Source organism: Haemaphysalis longicornis, unplaced genomic scaffold (assembly GCF_048455015.1).
Source record: "Haemaphysalis longicornis isolate Haplotype H1 unplaced genomic scaffold, Haemaphysalis longicornis Haplotype H1 scaffold_7, whole genome shotgun sequence".
Taxonomy (NCBI): domain Eukaryota; kingdom Metazoa; phylum Arthropoda; class Arachnida; order Ixodida; family Ixodidae; genus Haemaphysalis; species Haemaphysalis longicornis.
This window is the reverse complement of record NW_027526422.1, coordinates 43098884-43107157: the sequence shown is the minus strand read 5'-3', so window position 1 is coordinate 43107157 and position 8274 is coordinate 43098884. Positions and strand designations below refer to the sequence as shown.

Genomic DNA, 8274 nt, shown 5'->3' with positions numbered 1-8274 from the left:
CGTTTATAACACCCTTTTAAAGGGTTTCTTGAGTGTTTACTATAGAGTGTAAGGGTGTTACTCATAGACCAGAAAAATCCCACTTAAGGATGCAAACCATTTTACAGTGCTCGGCACGGTATGTGCCTTGAAGCACAACGGGATGACAAGGAGAGAGTGCGTACCAAAACATGTAGCATTTGTGCCGTCCGAAGGCCAGAGGGTTAAAGAATGAGCGCACATAATGCCTATGGTTAGGGCGTGCCTGGTCACTTGTAGGGGAACCCGAATAGTCTTCGCCCGACCTTGCCGCTCAAGACATTTTAGTTTTACACAGAACATCATCGTATTTCAGCGATCATTAAGGAATTCTATACATTTCTACAAAGGGAATAATAATTTTTATGTTCCTAAAGAAACTGATTCCAGGTGGAGGCAGCCCTAGCCACAAAGAGGCTTGCGAGACTTTTCCCAGCAGTTTGCTACACAACATAGGGCGTAACAATACACAGACATAGCATGAGCAGAAAAAAAAATAAAACTGGTCAGCCCTGTAAATAAAGAAAAAAAGAAAGAAGAAAAGTAACACAACAAAGAGAGCGCAAAAAAAACGAATACCAGAAATACATTTGAAAGCGTAATGACAACCACGTAGTTCGGAAACAGTCTAATTTGTGCACAACTACTGAGCGAAAGCAGTTCGGGGAAGAGCCAGTTGAGAACAGAAGGGACATAAGACATAATAAGTGTTGAAGGAAGGAAGGAACAGTACAGGAAAGACAGGGGAGTTAATGAGGGAACTGTCCGGTTAGCTACCCTACACATGGGGATTGGGATACGGAAATTGAAAGGGAAAGAAAAAAAACGTAAAAAAAGTGGCATATATAAAAAAAACGAACATGATGAAGAAAGTCGGATAGAAAAGGCGTGGGAAGGATAAGCACAGAGACAGTACAAAGGCGCACGAAAGAAAAAAAAGAGAACGCGCAAAACCGAGGTGGTAAAATGACATTTTCGAAAGAAGGACGCTACTCGCTATTAACGTGACTACAATTGTTCAGCGAGGCCCGTGTCCTTCGAAAAGCGAAATAAAGCTTTTGTAGCCTCTCGGGACTGTGACGGGCAACGCCTGTGCTCCAAAATAGTTTGTGCGGCAAAGGGATGGTCGTCGAGTCTGTGGAGTGTGGTGGAGAGCTGCTGCCTCGGCGTTGTGAATCGGTCACCATGGCACAACAGGTGTTCCATTGTGGCGTCGTTTCGGCAGCGCACACATCACAGGCAGGGCTCCTGGCCATGCTGGTAGTGAAAGAGTAAGCACTGGTGAAGGCAAGACCAAGCCACAGGCAGCAAAATAAGGTGACGTCCTAGTGTGGCACGTTAGTAGATAGGTGGCGCTGCACATCGGTGTCCAGCGAGTAGAGATGAGCGTTCGAGGCTCCCGTGTATTCCACTTAATGAGAGTGACTTCGCGGACAATGAACCGCAGTGACCTTGCTGCATCGGGGATGATAGGGAGATGAAGGCCAATCTGGAACATTTATAGCATCATCGTCGTCATCATCATCAACACGAACAGCCTACTTGCGTTAACTGCTGGACGAAGGCCTCTCCGACTTCAAACCGCTCTTGCTACTTAGGTCATTCTTTCCTACCGAATCTCATTATTTCGTCTCTGCAGCGTGTTATTGGCCATCCCCTTTTTCTATAGACCAGTGTCTCGGTATCCACTATGTTACTCTGGTGGTGCACCGGTTGTCATTTCGTCTCACTACATGGCCAATCCATGGCCATTTCTTTTGCTTTATTTGAACTATAATATCTTCTTTTGGAGTCTGTTCCCTGATACAAGACGCTCGTTTCCTGTTCCCAAGTGTTGCTCATATCCCTCTTCCTTCCATGGCCCGTTGAGCCGACAGTAGTTTGATCTTTAGTTGTTCGTCATGTCATTACCGGCAGGAGGCATTCACGGGCCGAATTTTCATTTCCAGTAATGCCGCAGTGTCTTTGGAGCCACTGGAAAATGACATCACGTTCATGTATTACCAGGTCACATATGAGACTTACTAGCCCGCTACGAGTTGTTCATATGAGTCGCGGCGAAGGGAAGACTGAAGGCACTGAAGTGCGGGCCTCGAGTCGCAGACCACAGCCCAGTTTTTTAACAGGGAGGTTATTTAGCAATTTACTGATACTGGCGTTTCAGAAAACGCAGTATAACGAGAAGATATCACCGCATTGTTCGAGCCTGGGTCTGGTAGACAAATGGAATCAGAGGCAGTCATCTTACCGACTCGGCTACGACCATGAGTTAGTTAGTACCCAAGAGCCAAACGGCTTGCTCAGTCGGCCGCGACTGTGCGGTGAGGAATCACGCCACCTGCTCGACACGAAACACGTGATAGGGTACACGCTGCACCTGCGGGTGCCTAGTTTCGTTTCGCTCCGTTCGTTCGTTCTGCTTCTTCGATTTTCTTCTTCTTCGCCGTTATAGCAACAATGGTGGAGTAAAGGTCGTTGCGGCAGCGAAGAATAAGCAAAGCGGCGGCAATCGTGGACTTAAATCGTCGTGATGGTCGTGAAGGTTGCGTACAGCTTCGCTGTCTGCACGTTTTGCGGGTTAGTGTGAGCTTCCTTCATTTTTTTTTAGATTATTGCTTTATGAATAAGAGAGCCTCCCGAACAACTATCCGTCCAGAAGCGGTGGACGTTGTTAAGTTGGGAAGTTTAAAATTAATGTCGATAGATTTGTCTGGTATTACTACTGCACCGGTGTAACTGGAGGTGGTTACGGATCCATCCGTGTAGACATAGACCCGGTCTCTGTAGTCCTCGTCTAGAAACAGTAGGGAGAGCTGTTGTAGACCACAAGTTGGAAAGTCCACTTGTCTAATGCGTAGCATTCTTTGCTGAGTACCCCCACAGCCAGAACAGGTGTAACGCCCTGCATTTCCTTAAAAAATGCAGATATCCCGGAAGTTACACTTGTAATCGCTATAATAGCGTAAATGGGCATAATTGGCCGAACGAGATTTTGAAAAAATAGAAAAACAAAAATATATTGCGAATTGCGAACCGTGTAACGCAGTGCATTTCCACAATATGGCAGATTTACCGAAAGTTCCAAATGTAATCGTTGCAATAACGGAAATGGAGATAATTGGTCTAACGAAATTTTGAAAAACTAAAAAATAAGAAAAATATTTAAAAAACACGAAGAATGTCAAAACGTATACCGCATGCCATTTCCACAATAATGCAGATTTCGAAAAAGTCCCACCTGTAGTCGTTATAATAGCGTAAATGGACATAATTGGTCGAGTAAAAGTTTTAAAACGAAAGAAATAAGGAAAATATAAAACAATTATGGAAAATGGCGAATCGTGCTACGCCCTGCATTTCCACAATAATGCAGATTTCGCAAAAGTTTCACCTGTAATCGTTATAATAGCGTAATTGGTGATAATTGGTCAGACAGGCTTTCGAAAAAACAAAAAAAGATTGGATGGAGAAAACTCACTCAATACAGGCGGCATAAGAATGCTACGCATTAGTAGATAATTCGCTGAATTTCTGCAGAATTTTTTTATTCCCGGGATGTTTTGGGGCAGCTGTGGCTTTAACAGGCGTAGATACCTGATTTTGTATGATCTTTCACAATACGCAATAAAATTACTGGTTGTCCTGAACACCTGTTTTATTTAGCTGCATGCTGCTCAGGTTTATGATGTCGTCTGAGGTTAAAGCCGCCACCTGTTGACACGGTAAGCTGTGCCGAGCCACGCAGTCACTGACAGGTGCTGCAGGAACGCTACGGAGAGCTGCTCTATTGTGCAGGCAGGTGTGGCGGGCAGTGGGCTGAAGCTGTTTCGAACATAGAACGGCGAACATGCAAGTACACTTGTTTGTAACGTAACATGTAAGTGCACTTAAACATTTCGATCCCAACCTATGCACCCATGTACCAACTTTCCGCGTATTCGATGTCGGCCCTGAGAACAAGGATCACCCATTTAGCGATGTCCCTAGGGGAAAAAAAAAGTTAACAAAGCCATTGAAAGGTAAAGTATAGTACGTCGACATCTCCCCGAAGTTAGTTACCTTTAATTCGAAATTAATTCTGTGTTCTAGCTTTTACTCTGTCCATATTTCTTTATTCATCCTTTCCCTTTACAGGTTCACCCCCTCCCCCTATCACAGTACTGCAACCCAGACTCGTCGTAAAGCGTACTCTTTGAATGCACGACTCTTGCCGTCTTTAAATCAATTTGCTGCCACTATTAGTTGCAATGATTTCTAGATGTTTATTGGCAGATAACATTTTACCTAGTTCAAGGGAGGGAGAAGAAAGAGGGCAAAGTATTCGTGCTGATATATTATCGTAACTTATTCCGCAACAGCCGGGAGGTCCTGGTTACGTAATACGTGCGTTCGTTTCTCCCGCGCATTAGGCGCGACGCCTTGTCTGCTTCCCTGTACTATAGATGGCGGCAGCAGTCCCACTAGGTCCAGTTGCGTCGGCGAAAAAAACGTTCCACGTGTGCCGCTAAGTTGGGAAGTGAACGAAGCTGGAAATTACCTTTGCAATGAAAGTTTGTAACATCTGCACACTGCAAAAAGTGCCCTCACTTCTAGCACACCCACGTGTCCAGTACCCTTTTTTTTATTTTTTCGTGCCGTCCCAGATCCCCGTCTTTCGTACGACCAGCTGATCTCGCTCAATTTTCTCCAACTGACAGCCTCCTCGCAACTCAAGTGGTCCGCCCTCTGCCAACGTCCTCCGGCCGGGCGGCGTTTCTTCTTTCACTCCGTCAGGATTCGACATGATTTGAATTGTTCAAGTAAGTATACACGGGTACTGAAAACTGCAGTAACGCTGAACCTACAATGCTTAAAAGATCATTCCCCGTGGTTCCACGAGTTTTGCTGTTGCACTAAGATTTAAAACTCGAGAGACTAGTGCGCCTATTTCGTATTCTGTTCCTTGTAAGGCACATGTTGGCTGTCGGCTGTCACTTAGTCTTTCCGGCGATGAAATTGCAGCGTGCAGCTCGGCGCAGCTGGCAATCCCGTTAACAGCGTGCGTTACCCGTGGTATTGTCATGCACGGGGGTCACTTGTATCGCTCACGTTTCCTGTCGTGTGGGAGTGGGGGATGTTTAAGGGGAGGGCAGGTTGTGCGGGACTTATAAATGCGTTGCTCGCTCACCCTTAAAGGGGCCATAAAGACGAAATAAAAGTTTGGTTTATTCAAAATATTTCGTGTTCCATAGTGCCCCGGCCGATTATCCGTAAGCAAACGATGCTTCATTCACTGCGAAATTAATCAATTTAAGCTAAAATTTTGATTCTCGTGCCAAAACGTGTGTTCGAACGACGTTTCAAATGACATCGTAAGAACAGGTATTTCAACTAAACTTGGGATGGAGCGGCATGGCCTCCGCGATTTGCTGCCGGCGGCGCGCCGTTGCTCCGGCCGTCCCATTCGGCGCGGAAGCAAGAGAGAGAGAGAGAGAGAGAAGTGATTGGATGGAAGAAAGGAAAGGAAAGTGCACTGGGGATATTATTGAGCTCAGTAGGGAGCTCACCTGCATACAACCCAGTGCGGTGGGGAGGGGAAGAGGGGATAAAAGACTTGGGAGGAGGTTAGGGGTGGAATAGAAAAGGTGTGAAAGAGAAAGACAGGAAGGAGAGAGAGAGAGAGAAAGAGAGAAGAAGAAAAAAAGAAAAGAGGGGGGGGGGGGCATTACATGAGCGACAGCGACACAAGTGCTCGGCGCGAGGCGGAAGCAAGAGGAGCGGTGCAATTTTGCTAACTCCGACACACGCCGCGAGGCGGCGCCGTTAGCCTATGGTTGAAGCGAGGCTCGTCTGGCCGACGCTGCCTGCGCTTTGAGTTGTAAATCAGCCTTCGTTGTCGCGTCTTCGGGATAGAAAACTCTTAATATGTGGTCTATGTATTTTGACTCGATCCTAAAAGTACAAAGTTGTTTAGCGTACGTTGTTTAACACCTACGATTGCCTTTGCACGCAGCTTTAGTGGTCATTTGCTTGATAGGCGAATGCCATAGCCCAGGGTTCTGTCATCTCGGGCAGAGTGAATGCCAGCGTGCGAATTCTTTTTTCGCTGTTACAGCATTTTCGCGCGATATCGCTGCGCGAAAATATGCTTTTTTTGCCTTTTTAGTTGTTTCGAACGCTCTGGGGTATCCGTTGTTTGTGTGTGCGTGTGTATGTGTGCGTGTGTATGTGTGTGTGTGTGCGTGCGTGCGCGCGCGCGCGCGTGTGTGTGTGTGTGTGTGTGTGTGTGTGTGTGTGTGTGTGTGCGCGAGTGCACGTGCGCGAAAACAGCGTAATACCGATAAGCTCTCGTGTATTGTTTATAGGCAGGCGACTACGATAGTCAAATAATCTGTTAGGCTTCCACGGGTACGAATCAATCATTTTTTTTGCGTTTTATTTAATATGCCTAGGGGTTTCAAGTACCTACTGCAATCTTGCTACCAAATTATTTGCCGTGAGTGAAAAAGTCATGTTATTCCGCGATGCCTTTCATATCGCTATCGACTCTACATATGTATTTTTTCGAAAGGCTGTTTCTTAATTTCTAGATTTGCTGTGGTGATATATTCTGCACATAATTTGTTGGCATGACATATTAAGGGCATTATTTTTTTCGGTGAGCAGATAAGCTGATCACTAATATCTGTATTCACAACATCGGCTGTAAGTAAGTTGTTCGGGATATTAGGGAATAAACAAATCAAGTGGAGAACTATACCAATCGTAACTAGGGTAAAAATTTTTATTACATTACTTAGACCACGTCCATGTATGGTAGACTGGAAGTCTCTCTGTACGTTTGTATATGCAAGCATGCATGCCAATAAACGGCACCAGCACGTTTAATCTGCCTATTGCGGAAGAAATACCGATAGCCATTCGGACAGTATACACTTCAGATACTGAAGTATACGACGTCTCTGTTAATAGTATCGCCGTAAAAGTTACGCCAAACGTTTCGAGTAGTGTTGCCATGCCATCTACTTTATCTGTCAAAGACCGCACATTTAAAGGAGAAAAAAGGAAACGACATAGGGGGTATTTCGTGTTTACTAATGGTTGGATTTCGGTCGGTTGAGTTCCCATAATTTGGTTCTTGCTCGGAACGCACGGAATATGCGTTCCGTGCGTTCCAAACAACATGTACGATATTTTCAGAAATAAAACCGGAAAACGTGTTGTGTTTTGGAACCATGCGTGACTACAAAAAAGAATACTGCTGTGCAATGAATTCACTTATGCATCACCCCGGGCATAGTCTACGTCGAAAATTCAAAGGCACCAGTAACTACCCTAATGGCACGAGCAGCTACTTCTACCTTTCTCCTGCTTTGTTGTGCGGTAACTTTTTTATTATTAACCGTCGCACACAGGCTGCGAAGGCCGAGTTTTCGTCCTCTGCGCCCGCCCGCGCCAGGGAAAGTGACCTTAGGCTACGCGCGCCGCGGTGCAGCGAAAAACGCGGCCACGCCCCCTTTTCAACTTACGCTGTCTCCGGGTGATTGGGACGACCGGAGCAACGGCGCGCGGCTGGCAGCAAATCGCGGAGGCCACGGGAGCGGAGACTTGTGTACTGTTATTCAACCTAGATGGCGCCACCACACCGGAGGCATGCCGTTTTCTGCTTCTGGTTTGTTTGCGACCGTATTTTAACCTGGCTGTTTTTGTTCATGGACAAAATAATAGTTTTGTGATATATGGTGCTCGCTCGACCAATATGGTCACGTAAGACACCGTCGCTTGCGTCAATCGGCCAGTGTCTTCTAAGACAACCCAATGCCCCGGAGTGCTGGGCATCTAAACGAAGCATAGTGAGCGCAGTACCAACAGCAGTACGCATCAGTACTTCTTTGTTTACGCGTGCTTTCGTAACTTTCACTGTTTGTCCCATCATTCTTACTGACATAAAAAGAATGTGCCCTAAATTTAAGCGAAAATAGCTCGTTCGGAAAGCTTATAGGTTCTGCTTAATTTGCGTCTGCTTTTTCCGGCCTCTGCCAATCGCAGAGCTGGCTGGTAGGACATCATAGGTTCCGTTGCGGGAAATGAGCAAGTGGGCCGCATCGCCATTACCTTTTTTTCCTAATTATTCAGCTTAGTTGAGTGAAATTTACGTTAAAAGTGGTGTCAGCATGATTCTAACGCGGCAATCTTGTGAAAGAACCAAACTTGCATTTTGTCATCATGGCCCCTTTAAAGGTACACTGAAGGCAACCAGCAAGTTGGTTTCAAACG

At 45.9% G+C, this 8274-nt stretch overlaps 1 protein-coding gene across 2 annotated transcripts in view; it reads left to right on the top strand.

The window, feature by feature from the left end:
* The first annotated feature begins 4481 nt into the window (after positions 1-4481).
* LOC144145385 (monocarboxylate transporter 12-like) overlaps positions 4482-8274 on the top strand; it is a 29668-nt gene continuing 25875 nt past the window's right edge. For both annotated transcript variants that reach the window (XM_077676974.1, XM_077676973.1), the window contains exon 1: positions 4482-4817. The gene's annotated coding sequence lies outside the window, so the exon portion shown is untranslated. The remainder of the gene's footprint in view (positions 4818-8274) is intronic.